Here is a 19,922-nt window from a genome sequence, read left to right on the forward strand (position 1 = left end):
GACAAAGAGTTAACTCAGAAACAATAAAGAATTCAAACAAAGAACAGGCCCTGTGGCCCAACAAATCTCACTTACCCTCCCCCTGCCCTCGTTGTTACTTAATCTCCTGTCACTCAGGTCTTTCCCAAACTGATCCATTTGGGGACACCTGAATGTTTCCTTCATCCAGCAGATTTATAGCTCTTTTTCCTTCCTTCAGAGCTCTGAGAAGGACAGGAAAAGGAAAACACACACTCTTACATGTTTCCACCCACACCCCCACCCGCACGCGCACACACACACACACACACACACAAACAGAGTAGATTTTAATTTCTCACGGTTCCTTAAATACATCTGTATTTCTCATCACGACAAATGATTTATTTTAATTACCTTTCTCTAGTAGGATGCACAGCATTATTATTAATAGCATGGACTTCAGAACCAGGCATTTCTGTGGTTTCCTAACTGGATGATCTTGGGCAAGTTACACAACGAAGTTTCTTTTGCCAAAAAAAAAGGGATGTTAATAGTAACTGTCCTCAAAGGGTTGTTCTGAAGGTGAAATGAAGTTATGCAAGTATCTCTAGCATATGGAATGTACCCACTAAATGTTACCTACAAATATTTACCAACATTATAATTATTACCAATAAACTGAGACCTGAAATCACTCAAACTCATAAAAAATTACATTGGCAGACTGCTGAAATCAGTAATAAATGATAAAACTAATTTTTTCAGGAAGACAAGGAGACGCCTCTGACCTTAGTCCTATGATCTTGTTTTCGATAGTCTTATTGTCAGAGGTGAGTGATGTCAAGGAGAGAGGACAGGAAAAATGGGAAGAAAAGGTGGAAAAGGTGAAAAAGTGAGATTAGACAGGAAATTCCAGACTTTGGGGACTAACCAACAAGAAGCGGAGGTCCAAAATTCTAAGACTACATTCTTATGTTTTCCCCCAACCAGCAGCTTCGCTGACTGTTCCACTTATTTTAATAAAGCCCCAGATTCTGCTCCACACTTTTGAAATCTTCTCCAAATACTTCCCATTCACTATGATTTTAAGGTGTCACTCTCAGACCTGAAATAGCCTTCTTGTTACCAAAATCCCACCTCCCCATTCATCTCTTCCCTCTAAACCGCTGTCCAAGGATGGCAAACAGCACATCTCAGATACCCTCTCCTCCCGAGGGGTTATGGCCATGTGCATTGCTGTGTTGGGAAGATCTCTGAGTCCATGTCCAGGTCGAGCAGGTAAGAGTGACAAGACTCATGTGATGTCCGCCTCAAGCATGGGAGTGGGGAGTGGAGGCGAGATTGTCATGTACTATTGTCCCTCTTGGGACCTTCACTGTCCCTTACCACCATCACTTGAATTGGTTATAAATCCCATCCTGCCTTGAGATCGCTCTTGTGTAAGATCATTTCACCTATCCCCCCAACTTTGAGGTATTCAAAGAACAAGAAGTTTTTTTCCTCCCTTGTATTAACAGTCCCACACGAATGCTTTGCATGCTGTAAGTACCTGGTGATTATATACTGAGTGACTGACACCCAGGAGCAGAAATTAAGGTGTTTTGAGTGAATAGAGGCAACCACATGACATCTCTTCCTTTGCACTAGAATTTTTTTTTTCTCTCTAAACACCCAGAATGTAAAACCTTACCAGGTCCTTTGGTTCTTTTCAAAGGAAGATACTCCACACGTACCCTGTACATAGAAAGAAAGATGTGTCTGCCACCATCTGCAGCATTAGTCTCTGGAACACAGAATTCTAAACAGTTCAGTATTATTTTCTCTGTCCTGCAAGCCAGCGGGAATGGCAGGCCAGGAAGAGCAGAGGCCCTGACCTGGAGCGCACAGCCGCTGGTCTCCACAGGAACCACACTGAAAGGGTGTTCAGAAGCCAGGCACACGAGCGCTGAGGCTTGGCCAGAATCACAGCTCGCCTGCAAAGCCAGTGCCTACTCACAGTGCTGCCCCTTAATGTTCCCTCCTCCCCACGGCTTCTCCCACTTGTTTCACTAAAAAGCCACAATGAATGTACATGGGGGGTGGGGGTGTGTGCTGTCAACAAGTCCGAATAATTGTGGCAACTTTCAGACTGCTGGGGTATAGGTGAGAGAGAGAGGCTCTGTGTTGGGATTCAGTGTATGTGTGTGTGTGTGTGTGTGTGTGTGTGTGTGTGCGTGCGCACGCGCATGTGTGTACCAATAAAGGATCTTGCATCAGCTCAGCCACCTCAATTTCTCAGGATGCTTCCTATTTAATCTGAGAGGTCTGCATCATCAAACATGTAGCTGAGATGTCGCTCTGGTAGCTCTGGTGAGGGCTAATAGCTAGAGAAGTATGTGTGTCCACACTTAAAGGATATGAAATGATTTAAATTCTTCAGAGCAGACAAGGGTTTCCTATCCTTGGCACTATTGGTAGTTCGGGACAAACTCTTCTTTTTTAGAGTCAGGGGCTGTCTGGTGCATTGCAGAATGCTGAGCAGTATCCCGGCCTCTCTATCCACTGGATGCCAGGAGGACCCACCCCTCAGTTGTGATAACCACGTGTGTCTCCAAATGTTGTCAGTGTTCCTTGGGGAAAAAAATCATCCCTGTTGAGAACAACTGGATAACTTATTCTCTTTCAGTTACCCAACAGTGAGGGAGACATCAGTCAACACAGGGTCCCCTGGTGATCGTTTCATAAATTATACACATACACCTTGTATATAATAGCTACCACTCAGTATTGCCTTCAGAGAAATTGCTATCTGTCTCAAGCAGCAACTATGTTAAAAATGTCTTTAGTGTATTAAATACTCGAAAAGAAAATAGCATTTTAATTCTGAAACATATGAGCCTGTATTCATCAGGGCATTTTCATGCAGAGGCAAATATATATATACATCCTAAACAAAGAAGTTATAACCATAAAGCACGGCAAAGCTGGCAGTGTAACTGAACTGGAAATGAGTTTACAAAATAAATGAAAACATAAAAACATATTACAGAATAAGCGTGTCCCTTACTGCATTCTTTTTGGGATTGTTACAAATTGGAAAGAAAAGAGAAATGCGTACAGGGGGAGTGAGATTACCACACATTCCACCTGTCAAAACACACTAACACAAATAGATCTATGAGCAGGTGTAGCTAACCGCTGTTGTCGTTAATCTGGATTTACAGACATCTTGACTTTCCAATGAAAAGGTGAAGAAAAAGAAATGAAATCCTTGTTAGCACTAATTGAATGACAAAGCAGTGTTACACTGTATCACAAGCTTTCAATCAAAATCTTTGTACCTTTCATTATTAGACAATCCTTCTACTTGTGTAAGAGTTGCCTGCTATTAATTATGAGATAGACATGATGTGAAAAGACAAAGACAGACAAATGACTTGAAGGAAGCTTTCTAGTTCACTGGTATATTTTCTCTGGTACAAAGACAAGCATTTAAGTCTGTTTTTGCCAAGTGAATTGACTGTTCACTTAGCAGATTCAAGGCTTGACTAAGGGTTGCTTTAAATACACTTCTTATCATAAGAAAAAAAAAAAAGAAACATGCCAAGTCATCTGAACATTACACTGAGATTGGATAATTTAACTGATTTAGTAGTTATTCTATCAAATTCAATCATTACATTGTTTTTCTTCCCCATGCTAAAAGAAAGGAGATTTTAAAAATAAATCTAAGTTAAATTTGTCCTTAAACTCTCAACTTCTCTCTTGTGCTCACAGTGAAAAGTCTTTGGTTCTTTTTTGCTGTAAGGGAAAGGCTTCCCACTTTACCGGATGAAATTACAGAGTGTTTTATTCTTAAGGTACTGGGTATTTTGCTTGATAATCAGGCTTCTGCAACAGAAGAAAATAATTCCTGTACTAAATTAGTATCTGCTTATGCTTTTATTATGAGAGATAACCCCTTGTTGGCTGAACTCTCTCTCACGCCGCCATTCCAAGGGCCAGTATGTGAAACACGGACGGACTTCTCTCTCTTTCCAAAACACAGCACTTATATTGAATTCAGTCTTTTGTCTCACATGTTCACTTCTTAAAATAAAAAATTCGTATTTTCAATAAAACAATAAAATTGACAAACCTCTAGTCAGAATGACCGTCAAGAGAGAAGGCGCAAAGTACCCATAGCAAGAGTGAAAGAGAAGCCATTTCGACAAACCCCATGTTCTTAAAGGGATAATAAAGCAATATGATAATTTTATTTCAATAAATTTGATAACATAAAAAACTGGAGAAATTAGCTGAATAGCTATCTTTTAAAGGAATTCTACAAAGTATACTCCAGGCCCAGAGAGTCTCAAATGGTTCGTGTCATCAAACAGTTAATGAAGAAATAACAACAACCCTACAAAGACTCCCTCAGAAAATACTTCCCAACTTCTTGAGGTCAGCATTATCCTAGTCCTCAAAGCAGACAAAGACGTTAGAAAAAGAAACTACAGTCTAATACTCTTTAAGGCTGAAAACACAAAAATCCTCAGCATTATTAAATCAAATCCAGCCATATATAAAAAACAATCATATATTATGGCCAAGTGGGATTTATCCCAGGAACGCAGGTTGGCTTAATGTTTGAATATCAAGGCCATTTACTGTATTTGGTAGGATAAAGGAGAAAAGACATAAGATCATCTCAATACATGCAGAAATCATTCTGGACAAAATTCAATGCCTATTCTTTATAAAAATTAAACATTCATTCATTAAAAAACTCTCAGCAAACTAGCAGTTGAAGACAATTCCTTCAATTTGATAAAAGGCATCATGAAAAAAATTTAACTCTTACACAACCAATGGGTCAAAGAATAAATAATAAAGGAAATCGGAAAATACTGAGAAACACATGAAAACAAAAACACCACATATGAAAACTAATGGAATTCTGCAAAGCAGTGCTAAGAGGGAATTTTTAGCTATAAAGCCATACTTTATGGAAGGTCTCGACTCAATGACCTAACTGTACACCTTAACAAATTATAAAAAGAAGAGCAAACTAACCCTGAAGCTGGCAGTAGGGAGTATATACTAAATATAAGAGCAGAGATAAACAAAATAAGTAAAGAAAAATAATAGAGGAAAAGAATCAATGAAACCAAGAATTGATTCTTTGAAAAGATCAACAAAATTGACAAATCTTTGTCTAGACTGACTAAGGGAAAAACTCAAATTACTAAAACCAGAAATAAAAGTGGGGATATTACTTTTGATGTTATAGAAATAAAAAGAATTATGAAAGAATAAGATGAACAATTGTATATCAGCAAACTGGATAACCTAGTTGAAATGGACAGATTCCTACAAGAACAAACTACCAAAAATGACTTATACAGAAAGAAAAAGTCTGAATAGACCTGGATCTAGTAAGGAGACTGAATCAGTAACTGAAAACCTCCAGCACAGAAAAGCCCAGGACCAGACGGCTTCACTCCTGAACTCCACAAATAATTAAAAAGAATTAGCACCAACCTTTCTCAAACTTTTTAAAGAAAGCTGGAGTGGAGGGAACATTTTCTAACTCATTCTACGAAGCCACCATTACCCAGATACTAATGCCAGACAAAGACAGTGCAAGGAAAACAAAACAAAACAAAACTATAGACCAATATCCCTAGTGAATATCAACTATGCAGAAATCCTCAACAAAACACTAGTAAATGAAATTCATCTGCATAATACAAGTGGGATTTATTCCTAGAATACAAGAATAGTTCAACATAGAAAAATTGATCAATGTAATATACATTAACTGAATAAAGAATAAAACTCACATGATCATCTCAATTGATGAAGAAAAAGCATTTGACAAAATTTAACAGCCTTTCATGATAAAAACACTCAATACATCAGGAACAAAAGAGAATGACCTCAACATATTAAAGGCCATATATTGAAAAAACACAGTTAACATTATGAACAGAATGAAATTCTGATAGGTGCTAACATTCAATGGTGAAAGACTGAAAGCTTTCCTTCCAAGATTATTAAGACAAAGATGCCTGATTTTGCCATTTCTATTCAGCATTATACAAGAAGTTCTAAGTAAATTAATTAGGCAAGAAAAAGAAAAGGTACTCAAGTTAGAAAAGAAAAAGTAAAATTATCTCTGCTCTCAGATGACTTGATTTTATACATAGTAAATCACAAAAATTCTACAAAACTGTTTGAATTAATAATTTTGGCAAATTTGCAGGATACAAAAGCCAACACACCAAATCACTTATATTTTTATTAATTAGCAACAAATAATCCAAATAAGATATTAATTTCTTTACAATAACATCAAAAGAATCAAATACTTAGAAATCAATTCAGCCAAGAGGATTAAAGACTTGCAGGCTGAAAACTACAGAATAATGCTGAAAGAAGTTTAAAAGGACATACATGAATGGAAATGCATCCATGTTCATGATTTGGAAGACTTAATATTGCTAGGATGACAGTACCACCCAAAGCAATCTACTGATTTCATGCAATCCCTATCAAAACCACAGTCGATTTCTCTCTTCTTTTTTCTTTTTTGAAAAAGAGGAAAAAACTCATCCTAAAATTCATATGGAAGCTCAAGAGGCTCTAAATAGCCAAAATAATCTTTAAAAAGGACAGATTTCCTGAGTTCACATTTCCTGACTTCAAAACATACTGCAAAGCTATAGACATCAAAAGAATGTGGTACTGGCATAAGGACATAGAGGTGAATGCAACAGAACAGAGAGGTCGTCAGTAAACCCTCCCATGTATGGTCAATTGATTTTTGACAAAGATGCCAACATCATTCAATGGAGAAAGGACATTCCACAACTGGTGCCAGAAAACTGAAAATCCACACGCAAAAGAATGAAGTTAGATGTCTACCTTATACCACAAATATAAAAATTAGCTCAAAATGGATCAAAGACTTAAACATAATATGTAAAACTATAAAACTTTTTGAAGAAAACATAGGGAAAAATCTTCATGACACTGGGTTTGGCACTGATTTTTTGGATGTGCGATCAAAAATACAAATAGATAAACAAATAGCAACAAGAGAACAAATAGGTAAATTGGACTTTATCAAAACTGAACACTTCTGGGAAAAGGACGGCAGTGGCTGTATCTCCAAAGATGACATGCAAGTGGCATGACAAGATGTGCTCAACATTATTCATTATGAGGCAACTGTTAATCAAAACCACAAAGAGATGTCACTTCAAACCCGTCAGGATGTCTGTTATTTAGAAATTGGAAAAATAAGTCTTGATGAGGATATAGAGAAATTGTAACCCTTGTGTATTATGGGTGGGAGTATAAAATCGTGCGGCTCCTGTAGAAAATAGTTCGACGGTTCTGCAAAGAGTTAAGCATTCTATCCTTTTACCATACAATTTACAATATAACCTAGCAGTTCCACTCCCAGTTATATACCTAGAAGAATCGAAAGCAGGAAAAAGAACAGTTATTTGTTTATCTGTGGAGACAACAGCTTTTTTGTTGTCACTGCTGAAGCCAAAAGGCGAAAACAACCCAAATGTCCATCAATGAATGAAGAGATAAACAGAAGGCAGCACATCCGTACAATCGAGTATTTCAGCCATCAAAAAGGAATGGAATTCTGATATGTGCTACAACACAGATGAGCCTCGAAAACATTATGCTAGGTAAAATAAGTTTGACACAAAAAGACAAGTATTGTATGATTCCACTTCTGTGAGATACTTAGCATAAGCAAATTCAAAGAGACAGAAAGTAGAAGAAAGGATACCAGGGTCTAGGGGATGTGGAGGAAAGAAGAACTAGTTACTGTTTGATGAATACAGAGTTTCTGTTTGGGATGATGAAAAAGTTTCAGATACAGATAGTAGTGATGGTTACACAAAATTGTGAATATACCTAATGATATGGAATTATACACATAAATGGTTACAAAGGTGAATTTTATATTATATTTCACCATGATATAAAAAACATTAAAAAAAAAAACCTTAGCAAATCATTATGTTTAAAAGACCCAATGTTCTCTTCCTAAATTTATGAACAAAGAAGGATGTCTCTTCTAAGTATTCTATTGAACACTGTGGTGAAAGTCATAGCCAGTGCAATTCAAAAGCCATAGACATTTAAAAGGAGTAAGTAAAAAAATATATATATTTGTTGATTATATAATTATGTAGAAAATTCCAAGGACACTGAATAAAAACTACTAGAACTTATAAGTAAATATATTAAGATCACAATATCCAAAGCCCACGTACAAAAATATTTATTAAAATATGCACGAGATCTGTAGACTGAAAACAAAAAAACTGTTTCAAATTTAGAACAATTATCTATCGAAATAAAAAATCTAGTTCAACCATACCAAAGAAGAATAGGCAGCAGATTCAAAGCATGAGATGGACTTGACCTACCTCTGCTAGCTTTGAAGAAAGAGAAAGCAGGTACCTGCCAATCCATGTAGCTGTGAGCTGACAGCAAGTAAACTGACATCTCAGTAGCATAATTTCAAGGAAATGAACTGGACCAACAGCCCAAATGAGCAAGGCTCCCCTAGAACCCTGCCAGCAACTTGATTTTAGCCTGATTAGACTCATGTCAGTTTCTCACCTACAGAGCTGTACCACTGATAAACGTGTTTTAAATTAAAAAAAATTTAAAAATTAATTCCACCTGAGTTAAAGAAGTAAAGATTAGATAATTTCTTGGATAAAATATATGAGAATATGTTCAAATATGGTGATGCAAGATCTTCCCTGCAATAAAAATAAGTCCAGAAATTTAAAAAAAAAGTATTTTTAGCTGAACTATATGAAACTTAAAAATCTCTGACATAGCAAATGCTATAATAAACACAAAGTTAAAAGAAGAACAAGAACCTTGAGAAATTTCTGCAATACATACTATGATGTATTAATATTCTTAAAAATGTAAAGAACTATAAATAGTCACGATAAAGAACAACTTTCCAATAACAAAATGGACAAAGGTAGGAAGTAGAAAGTTATAAAAAAAAATGAACAGACACACATAGAAACATATTTAAGCTCACTAATAAGGAAAGAAATGCAAATTAAGTCATGACTTTGTTTTCTCTAACAGATGGACAAAGATGTAGACTGGCAACCATGCTCAGGGATGGAGAAGGTGGAGGAGATGGGCATTCTCACAGGCCGACAGGTCAGTGTTTAAACTGACACACCCTCTACGTCTGCGAGTCTGTTTTTGTTTTGTAAATAAGTTCATTTGTGTCATTTTTTAGACTCCGCATATAAGCGATATCATATGGTATTTTTCTTTCTCTTTCTGGCTTACTTCATTTAGAATGACAATCTCCAGGTCCATCCATGTTGCTGCAAGTGGCATTATTTTATTCTTTTTTTATGGCTGAGCAGAAACAGACTCACAGACATAGAGAACAAATTTATAGTTACCGGGTTAAAGGTGTTGGGAAGGGATAAATTGCAAATTCATAAATTGCACCTCTTGGGGAGTGATGGAAATGTTAGCTATCTTGATTGTGGTAGTGGTTTCATTGGCGTATACATCTATCAAAATTCATCAACGTGTACATCTGAAATATGTGTAGTTTACTGTACAGGAACCATGTAGGTATTAAAAAAAAGTAAAAAAAATAATTGATACACCCTTTCTTGAAATCATGATGGCAAAGATATCAAGACTCCAAATGTGCAGCTGATTTAGAAATCTCACTTCTATAAATTTAAAAATCAAGCATATAACTCTGTAGCGATATGTAAAATGATATATACCACAATGCTGTGAATCATAGTAAAAATCTGTAAAAGTCTTAAATGTGTATCAATTATATAATGGATAATTACATTCTGGAATATGCATACAATTAGATTAATATGAAACTATTAACAATGGTGAACTAATTCTATATGCCTTGTCAGGGGAAATTTTCCTCTATGTTAAGTGGAAAAAAAGCAGGTTAATAAGTAGAATGAGCACATTTTTGAAACAGCATGAAGGTTACACACATAATTACATTTGTATACAAAGTATGAAAGGGAACATTTCTCAAATATAGGAAACATTCGGAGTAGGGAAAGGTAAGTATTAGCAGCAGCAATTATCTCTATGGGCACCGTATTTAGTGTTTCCTTTTTTCTTTTCTTATATTTTTCTGATTATTCTTTAATTAAATATGTAGCATTTATAAAAATTATTTTATACAAAAATGTGTTAAACAGTAAGAAAGGTGGTGAACAGATGATAAAATATCCTAGGAAATCAATTATTGCAGAACATAGCAACCTTGTGAAAAACACTCCGAATTCAGGCAAAACAAACATAAAAGTTAATGGGAGAAAAGGTTAGAAAAATGGAAAAATACATTAGAGGAATCCTTGAAAGACAACAGAATTGTTGGAGCAGAATGAGTAACACAGACAACAACAGCAGGCAATTTTTCTGTCTTTCAGAAAAGCCTGAAGCAAAATTAATGAAAAGAGCGAAATATCTAGGCTTATCCTGTGACATCTTTTGAATTTTATGAATTTAAAAAAGCATCTTATAAATAACCAGGAAAAACATCACTTACAAAGAAGAAAACTCCAGCTGTATACAGACTCTGTAACGCTAAAGCTGGAAAACACGTGGACCACCGACAGCATTTGAGAAAAACACTTAATTCCAAAAATCTACTTCTGCCTAAATAATTTTTCATCTCTGAAGACAACAGCAAGATGGCCTTAGACGTTTAATGGCTCAAAGAGTATATCACACATATATCTTTCCTTAAAACAATAAGTATATACATATACATAAGTTATATATACACATTTAAATGTAGCTATATATGTACAATTTACCTATATATGTGAAACCAGGAAATGAATTACTTAGGTATAAGAGCAATTAGCACTGAAATAAATAAAACAGGAATTCTACATAACTATTGTTTATGTAGTCAAAAAAATGGAAAATTAAACATAATCTTGAAAGAGAAGATTTACAATATTTTAAGTCAATGTAGGAGGCAGTAGGTAAAGAGAAGATACAAAAGTATGCTTAAGGACCCATCTACATAGAGCCAGATTTTTTTTTCTTCATTTTCAATATTGAAAAGTTCATAACAATGGTTAAATCTTTTTGTTATGTTAAAAGTAACCATTAGTCAGGGGGCAGGGCAGAAGAATGAGGAATTCACATGAGACCTTAAGATAAAGATGTTCATTGCAGCATTATTTATAGTAGCCAAGATATGGATGCAACCCAAGTGTCCATCAATGGATGAATGAATGAATGAATATGTGATACACACACACACACACACACACACACACACACACACAAAGGGATATCACTCAGCCATAAAAAGAATGAAATCTTGCCATTTGCAAGAACACAGATGGATCTAAAGGGTAGTAAGCTAAGTAAAATAAGTCAGAGAAAGACAAACACAGTATGATCTCATATGCGGAATCTAAAAATCAAAACAAGTGAACCAACAAAACAAAATGAAAATAAAGTCATGGACACGGAGAATAAATGGGTGGTTGCCCAAAGGCAGTGGGGTGAGGACAGGTGAAACAGCCGGAAGGAATCAAGAGGTACAAGCTTCCAGTTACAAAATCACTACGTCGCAGGGATGTCAAATACGGCATAAGGAATACGGTCAATGCACTCATGATAACTTTGTATGGGGACAGATGCTAATTAGATTTAACCATGGCGATCATTTCATAATGTATTTAAATGTTGTACACGTGAAATTAACGCAATACTGTACATCAGTTATATTGTAATCCATCAGTCAGCCATTTTCGAGAAGCTCTCTAAACACCCGTGACTACACAGTAGATTTAATCCAAACCAAATAGATGAATATTTATCTCTCTCCTCCCACCGGTAATTAGGGTGGACTGTGTATTGTGGACTATAGTTTCTCCAGCAGATTTATTAAGTGACTTGAGACTACAGGGATTTTTACCAATCACAAATGATGGAAATGATCATAACCACTCAATCATGGCTTATTAACAGTAAAACAGGAAAAAAAGAAGGAGAAGACAAGATGGGGAGGTTTCATCAGCTGACACTGGGTTTTCTTCCCAGATCAAAGCATATAAAAGGTATGTCTGGTACATAACTACAGCAGAATGACACAGAGAATTATACAATTAAAACAGCAATACATGAAGAGGATGTCTGGATGGGGCTTGCCATTTCAGACCCTTGAGACCAAAGAGCAGGTGTTTCCGAAATGCCTATGTAAAAGATTCAGAAATGGATTTTCAGACAGCCCTCCTCACACTCCAGTGCTTTTCAATGCAACAGCTGTTTGAGCGGAAGCAGTTTCAATATTGATAGATGCAAACTTCTGACAGATAGTTTTTAAAAATGCAGAGAGCTGTTAGGTTGAGTTCACCTAGATGGGAGCATCACTTAGAAAAGCTTGGCTTATACTTTAAAGAGCGAAGATCATTCCTAATTATAGGGATGACAATTAGGTGCACGAGTAGGCTTATATACGTGACAAGGGGCATTGATTCAGAGGCATCTGGACTTAAAAATTCTGTACTATGGGAACTGCCAGCTCCAAAACCTGCCCTGGGAGACTTGGGAGCCCCACGGACCAGAATGAGAAGGCTGGCCTCGGTTCTGGTGTTGTCGCTGGGTGTCCCTGAGAAAGTTAAGCAGCCTCTTAGGGCCCTGGTTTCTTCAACCCCGGTCACTGCCTGATTTCCAAACACCCCCAGAAGGACCACTGAGCACCCATCAGCGCATGGTACTGGGTAAGAGCCCAGGAGTTTAGTGTCCAACAGCTTGAGTTAAAATCCTGATTTGACCACACGTTAGTTGTGAGACCAGTCGTGTGACTGATCTCTTTGCTTTTCACTGTTCTGATCTGCAACAAGGCCATAACCCCTCTTTCATCGCTACATATGGAATATATACATATGTCTATATATACATACGTATATAGCACATTACATAGTCTGAAAGTTAGCTGTTCAATAATTTAATATTCATCTCCTCTATCAGGAGGAAAATAAGAGACCAATACTCATAAATGCTTGCTTATTTGTATGCCAGGCACTCAATAATTACCTACAACAACCCATGAGAAAGTTTTTATCATTCCCATTTTACTGATCACAGAATAGGCTGGAGGGGGAAAGACACCCACTCAAACAGTAAAAAGTAGCAGAGAGCTTCTGTTTTATTCCATATCTAACTTATTCCAGAGTTCAACTTTTCGTCACTACCATTTAATGCCTAACTAATTATCTATGTAAGATTTTTGCATACATTACACATTTTACCTAAGAATGACAGCCTTAAAATAAAATCTCAGTTTTTCTTTCCCGATCTTAAATTGAAGCCACTAGTTTGGTGGCGAACAAAGCTGGTTCCTTAGAGAGAAAGAACAATTATAAGCCTCTAAGGAATCAATAAATGAAATTGGCCAAAAAGTGAAGAATTACAAAGGCAGTTGCTATTAATTTTTAAATAATTGCTGGATTCTAGTTCCATCAGCAAGAAGCTACATATATATTCTGCCTAATTTGATGGGGCTGAACTTCAAAAACAGATTAAGTCTTTTTAGTTCTTCACCTCAAACAAAGATAATTGGCTTGAAATATAGGAGATGAGAATAAATCACAAATACTGTTATTTCAAAGACATTTCCTTTCATTTGATCCCGATTTGCTTGACATCTCCATGCATAAAAAGTAATGTTCCGTCTGCATGCCAGTTTTGCACATTTTGCTCAGAAATACCACTCTTACATTTTAGCCCCGAATGGTAATTTCTAAGGTTTCATCTCCTCTCATTTGACAGCTATTCAGTGATTGCTTGGAATCTCATGAGTATAAACAGCAAATTGGGAAATGTGGTAAAACGAAGAGATACCAGGAGGTCAGAGATGAAGTGAGGGCGTTCTTCTTGAGAAGCTTGAGAGAAATAGTTCCATCCTCCTTTCTGCATGGAGAGCCCAGGAACCACTCCCAAGCCCATCTCCTGGGGCTTGGTTATGGCAGCCCGAGCTCTCACTGGCCTAGGGGAGTCTCAAGAAGACATATTAGTCTGCCTGAGTTTGAGTTTCAAACACCATTTTCCGCAATATACCAGCACAGACATCTGGGCAATGCTTGGAAAATTGAAATAAACATTTGTCAGCAAAGCCCAAAGTGTGCCCTAAAGGATTACTTTTTTTTTTTTAAAGTATTATCTCATTTCTAGGAAAATCTCTACTCTGAGACCATGTCTAGAGGCCCTAGACCAGGTCTACATCAATTTCTCTCTTATGGCCTTGCTTGATGCAGGCCATGCATCATGCCCTCTGCTAATGGTTCACCTAAAGTTAATATTTATTTTAGCCATCTAAAGAATTACTCCCAACATCACTCATGTATTTGATTCTAAGGATCACTGCCAATAACAAAACACCTGATGGAATAATGTTCTCAGTTTGTCATTCCTGTTGGATTTACCAACCACATACTGACAAAAGTCTTGGTACCTGGCTGCTACAGTGGACAATGGCAAGCAGTAGCATATATTTGCCTTGGAAAAATTATCTACCCTCTCACCAATCATGGACTCTGGTTGCGTGTATTTTAATAGAACATTTCTAAACCTGTCCAAACTGCTGGAAAGAAATTTGGAATAAAAGCTTGTCTTTTGTGTTTTTTTCCCCCATTTGTTAAAGCTCATTATTATGAGGAAAAGTATATTGCGTCTGACCCTCGCATCAGTTCTGGGCACTGTGGCCGTAGGCAGTTCATACAATGGAAGTCGGTAACTGGCTGGATTCCTTCCGTGCCTGTGCACCACACCCACAACTGTTTAATTTGCATTGAATTTGAACATTTTGTGCCCAAAACTTCTACTTGTGTTCTACGCTTGGTGGGGGGGGGGGTTGGTTGCTGGGGATGGAAGGAGTTGCTTTAATATGGTTTGAGAGTTGATTTGGGGTTGCTTATGTAATAGGCAGAAAATGACAACATTACAAAATATTGTATTATTCCAAAATGATATTTTACATGTCCTCTTCTTTTATCATTCGTATTTATAGTCTACTTTCCAAGATTCATGTTAGGGCTGTATTGAGTGGCTTATCTCCCCAAATGGATCAGATGAGGGAATTATTCCTAATTGCCTCTTTGAAGTGTTAGTGTAGAAAAGAAGTTGATTGTGGTCAGATTGCTCTATGCAAATCATGATGGTAGACTAGGCCAGTCACGCCAGGGATTACAAACCCCTCAAAGGGGTTCCATATAGATGTAAAAAGAAAAACCTGAGACAGGATGGAAGGGGGCAGGGCACAGCCATTCAGGGAATGCTACAGCAATTAACATCAAAATGCTGAAAGATTCAACCCCCAGTAGGCCTTGAGGCTCAGGATGATGAGAGATTTAACTTCTAGTAGATCTTCATTATACGCCTATTGTAATATATTAACATGGTGAATAACATGCCCACAGGCACCATGGCAGTCCCAAGGCTAGCCACAAAAGGTCAAAGAGGGGGAAATGGCCAACCTCCTGGGAATCCCAGCCCCTTCCCTAGCCTAGTTAGACTGGTCCTTCCACTTAATAGCATATGAAGCCAGTGAGCCCATAAAAACTGGCAATACGGTGCCTTGCCTCTGCTGCCTCTCTCTCTCTCCATGCCCCTCCACCCCCGTTTGGAGCCGGCCTTCACTCTGTCTATGGAGTGTGTACCTACTTTTAATCTGGGCACCCAACCCCCGCACCTCGTGGCCTTTCACTTGCCTTTCAACGTATCTCTCTGAATAAATGTACCTTTACTCAATGTGGCTCGCTCTTGAATTCTTTCCTGCGTGAAGCCAAGGACCCACACTTGGCGGGGCACGTCCCAGGGGCTCAACCGAAGCCCGGGACACAGCCCTTCTCACACCCCACATCTGTTTTTCCTGCGTCACTGAGAGGGGAGGAGATGGGTTAACTGTGGACAGCTAGTTCTGGGAAAGAAAGGAAGGGGCCCAAGGAATTCTGTGGGACAAATTCATGGGGAAATGTGAATACTGAGTCCTGACTCAACCACTTTCCAGCCAGATGACTCTGTGCAATTTCCTCAGCTTTTTTGGATGGCGGTCCCTTAGACAACTGGATCTCAGTGACACTTATCTGAAATTGGTCTGAATCTCAGCAACATTTCCGCAAAAGGGTTGTTGTGTGTGTTAAATAATTCACCATCTAGGAAGCTTGGTGGGATGGCAGTCAATGCGATTTATTTTGCTTATTTATTTTTAAATTCTCAAATATTCCATCTCAATTCTTACATTTTCTTGTATCATTAAAAATGTTTACATGGAATGTAATAGATGTGTTGCATTTCAATAGCTTTTTAAAAAAATTTTAAAATGAGAAAAAATGAGTGCAATTTCCTGTTGGTAGAATGTATGGGGGCATCCTTGACCTTTATCCACTGGATGCCAGTAGCACCCCCTCCAGTTGCGACAACCAAAAATATCACCAGATGTTACCATGACCATCCTGGGGGTCAAATCATGCCCAGCTTAAAACCACTGTTCTAGACTGATGCACAGGATAAGGGAGAACCCCTATTACAATGTGCGGCCCATAATAAACATTAGACAAATGCTGGTGCCATTCCTTAAAACCATTTTGGATGTTGCATTGCTGCAGATGTATTGGAGGAAGCTCCGACTTGAACATTCCAAATGCAAATTGTTGTGTGGCAGTTCGGCAAGCCTTCTTGTAAGGTCAGATAATTATTTTCTCCTTCAGAATGGTTCTCTGAGTACGGTCGTAAGAAAAAAATGATAATTTGATTTTGAGCTTCCCTAGTGGATGTCTAGCCCCTAATTTAAGAAAAAATGTTACGTGTTGTAATTGATCAGTGTGATTCCTATTAAGTCAGTGGGGAGTCAATGAATAAATCCATACGCAAGACTTGAAAACGTAACCTTGGATGTGACCCACTTGTTATATTCGTAAGAATTATAATTGATGGTCTGCATATGGAAACTTTTCTCTCCTCCTTTCTCTTCTAAAAATTTAAAGCCACACACACTTTTCCAAAGGAGTTCCCTTTGTCAAGAAAGCAAACGGAAAAATGAAACAGAAAAGATGATTGTCGTAAATATCATTTTCACTTCATTTTCTTAAACATGTAGCCACTCCAATAGCCTTGATCAAACATTTGAGTTTCCCTGGGGTCGGGAACAGTTCTCTGACAATAGTTCCCTGTGATGTGAACTACAAATAGGTGTGGTTTTGCTCTCTCCTCCATCACGGGGAAAAAATGAGGATCAGTATCTTTATAGAAGCTTCCATGGACACGTATCTCAGAGGGAATTCTGCCTTTTACTTAAGAGTTCAAAACAGTGAATTGGGAACTTCTGTGAGATCGGCCAAAGGAAGGAAATACTCAGTAGGTTACCTAGCCTGAGTTCTGCCCAGATTCTAGCACAGCAGCAGCCACGGCCGGAACAACTGTATCAACAGCAACCGTGACATGAACAGCCACAAACAATGCCTATTTCTCTTACAAGCATGACGGCAAGCACGACAGACTTCTCCTCTCCATCTGTGTTACCTCCCAACCACAGCAAGCCCTGTCACTTCTGCACAGCCACGACAGCAACAGTTACAATGACAATAACCACTCCTTTACGTTTGCCACTACTCTCCCACAACCGCTGGGAAAAAAACAATTGAGAAGTCACTCTGTTCCACAGCCTTTAAAGAATCCTATGAGTTAAATACTGTAACTCCATCTTCCAAAACCGAGTCTTAGAGTTGGACTCCTGAGCTCACAGAATCCATTCAAGGTGTGATGCTGGATCTCTCTCCCATTCAATGATGTCCTGCTGCACACCATGGCCAGATGACTTTGTCTTCCCAGAACTTGTTCATTTTGTGCAGAGGATGTATTAGACACCGTATAAGCAGTTTCCTCTATTTTTTTCCTCTAACTGTATCACCACAGCATCTGAGCCCAGAAAGCATAGCATTACACAGTGACATGTTCAAATGTGCCCCGTGGATTCCCCTGGGGACAGATGGCTACAACTGTGACTCAGGTGGTAAAAGAATTTGTCCTTTCCTGGCCAACAGGACAACACTGAGATCAGAATCCCCAGTGTCCACATCAAAGCTGGCCACAGAGTAGACCAAACACTAAAACAAGACATTTTTTTCAGGTGCCTCCCAATTGCGATTCTGTCTGGTAGTGTTTGCCCCCTCTACCATCCTTGTAGGTTGCCAAGACACAGTGAATTCCTTGGTGTGTCCAGAACAAACATATTTCTCAAAAATGTATGGTGCTGAAGACGTTATACTGTCCCCACTTTCCTCCCAATATAACACAGTACGAGCAACCTTGACCCACCTTCCTGTGTTAAGCCATGTTGTCTGGCATTAGTACCACATTGGTTCCCTCTCCCAGCTGCCTTCTGACATCTACTCATCATCCTTAGCTGAGAAAATGACAGCAATAACCAGAGAACTTCCACAAACTCCCACTTCCCCATCGACTCACCTTCATCATCTTCCTTCTTGTTACCGTGGGTAACTACTCAGACGCCTCTCCAAAGGCAACACCTTCCCTAGTGCACAAGAGCCCATCCTCTCTCTCCTGAGTGAAACTGCCACTTCTGCAATTTGTCTCTCCTTCCTACGTCATCAGTCCGTCCCTGCACTTTATCCGTCGCTCCCTCCTACGTCATCAGTCCGTCCCTGCACTTTATCCGTCTCCCCCTCCTACGTCATCAGTCCGTCCCTGCACTTTATCCGTCTCTCCCTCTGCGTCATCCGTTTGTTCCTTTCTACTAGATTGTTCCCAGCTGTGTTTAATCACCGACATCTCTCCCACCTGCAAACCTTCTCCCTTTCCCTTTCTCCCTCCCGCTGGAGCTTCAATTTTCCCCTCTCTTTAGCCAACCTCCTATAAGCATTGTTTACGCTAATGGTCTTTACTTTCCTTCTGAACTTATTTAACCAGTTTTTCCAGGCTTTCACCCGGTTCATTGCACTGAAAGCATTTTCAGTAATGTCACCAACGAATTCCTTGTAACTGATACTAATAACTAACGAAGTCTTGCTTTTCCCATATTTGCCTCCCACACAGTATTTTTTAGCCCAGTAACAAGACGTGAGTCAAATCATGACAGACCTCTACTCAAAACATATTCAAGGCTTCTCATTGTATGAAGTCATTATAATTTTATACAAGATTCTATGTGATATTCCCCCTGCCCTACTATAAACTCTCAACCCTCATCCCCTCCTATGCTTACTCTTGCTCACTCTGTCTCAGCCATATCATCTCCTTGGCACTCCTTGAATAAGTCAGGTGCTCACCCACCTCAGGGCCTTTGCACTGGCTGTCTTCTCTCTGATCTGTTCTTCTCTCAGAGACATGCTGGGATACTCCTCAAATCCTTCAGGTGCCTGCTCAGATGTGACTTCCCTGTTGAGGTCACCTGTCTCCTCTACTTAGAAATGTACTTTATCTCTACTCCTGGGCCTCCCCCTCCACCACTGTCCACCTTCCCCATTAGGATGGATGCTTCCCCATATTGCTTACCACATTTTATTATACCATATAATTTACTTATTTATTATGTTTACTGCCTGTCTCCTCCACCAGAACGAAAACTCATTGAAGGAAGCAATATTTGTGTTTCCAGGTTTTAGAACAATTCTTGGCACAGTATGTGTTCAGTAAATAGATCTTGAATGAACGAACTAGTGGCAAAATGAATGATGGTGCTCTATGGAACTGGGTCTCAAAGTACTTCTTTTTTTTTTTTTTTTAATTGATTTATAATCATTTTACAATGTTGTGTCAAATTCCAGTCAAAGTAGTTCTAAAAATGGAAATTCTATGGCTCCAAACATGGCTGTGAAATTAGGGCCTGTGGAGGTGGGCCCTGAGAATCGAGTTGATTCTTTAGCATTGATTCCTTGTAGTGACCCTTC

At 38.4% G+C, this 19,922-nt stretch overlaps 1 long non-coding RNA gene across 1 annotated transcript in view; it reads right to left on the minus strand.

Annotated features, from left to right (window-relative positions):
• The window catches only part of LOC123615967 (uncharacterized), a 98,316-nt gene extending 79,130 nt beyond the window's left edge, over nt 1-19,186 (minus strand). The window contains exon 1 of the long non-coding RNA XR_006723824.2: nt 18,481-19,186. This is a non-coding gene — a long non-coding RNA (uncharacterized LOC123615967). The remainder of the gene's footprint in view (nt 1-18,480) is intronic.
• Nucleotides 19,187-19,922: the final 736 nt, after the last annotated feature.

The sequence above is a fragment of the Camelus bactrianus genome, chromosome 17 (genome assembly GCF_048773025.1).
Source record: "Camelus bactrianus isolate YW-2024 breed Bactrian camel chromosome 17, ASM4877302v1, whole genome shotgun sequence".
In the NCBI taxonomy this organism is placed as follows: domain Eukaryota; kingdom Metazoa; phylum Chordata; class Mammalia; order Artiodactyla; family Camelidae; genus Camelus; species Camelus bactrianus.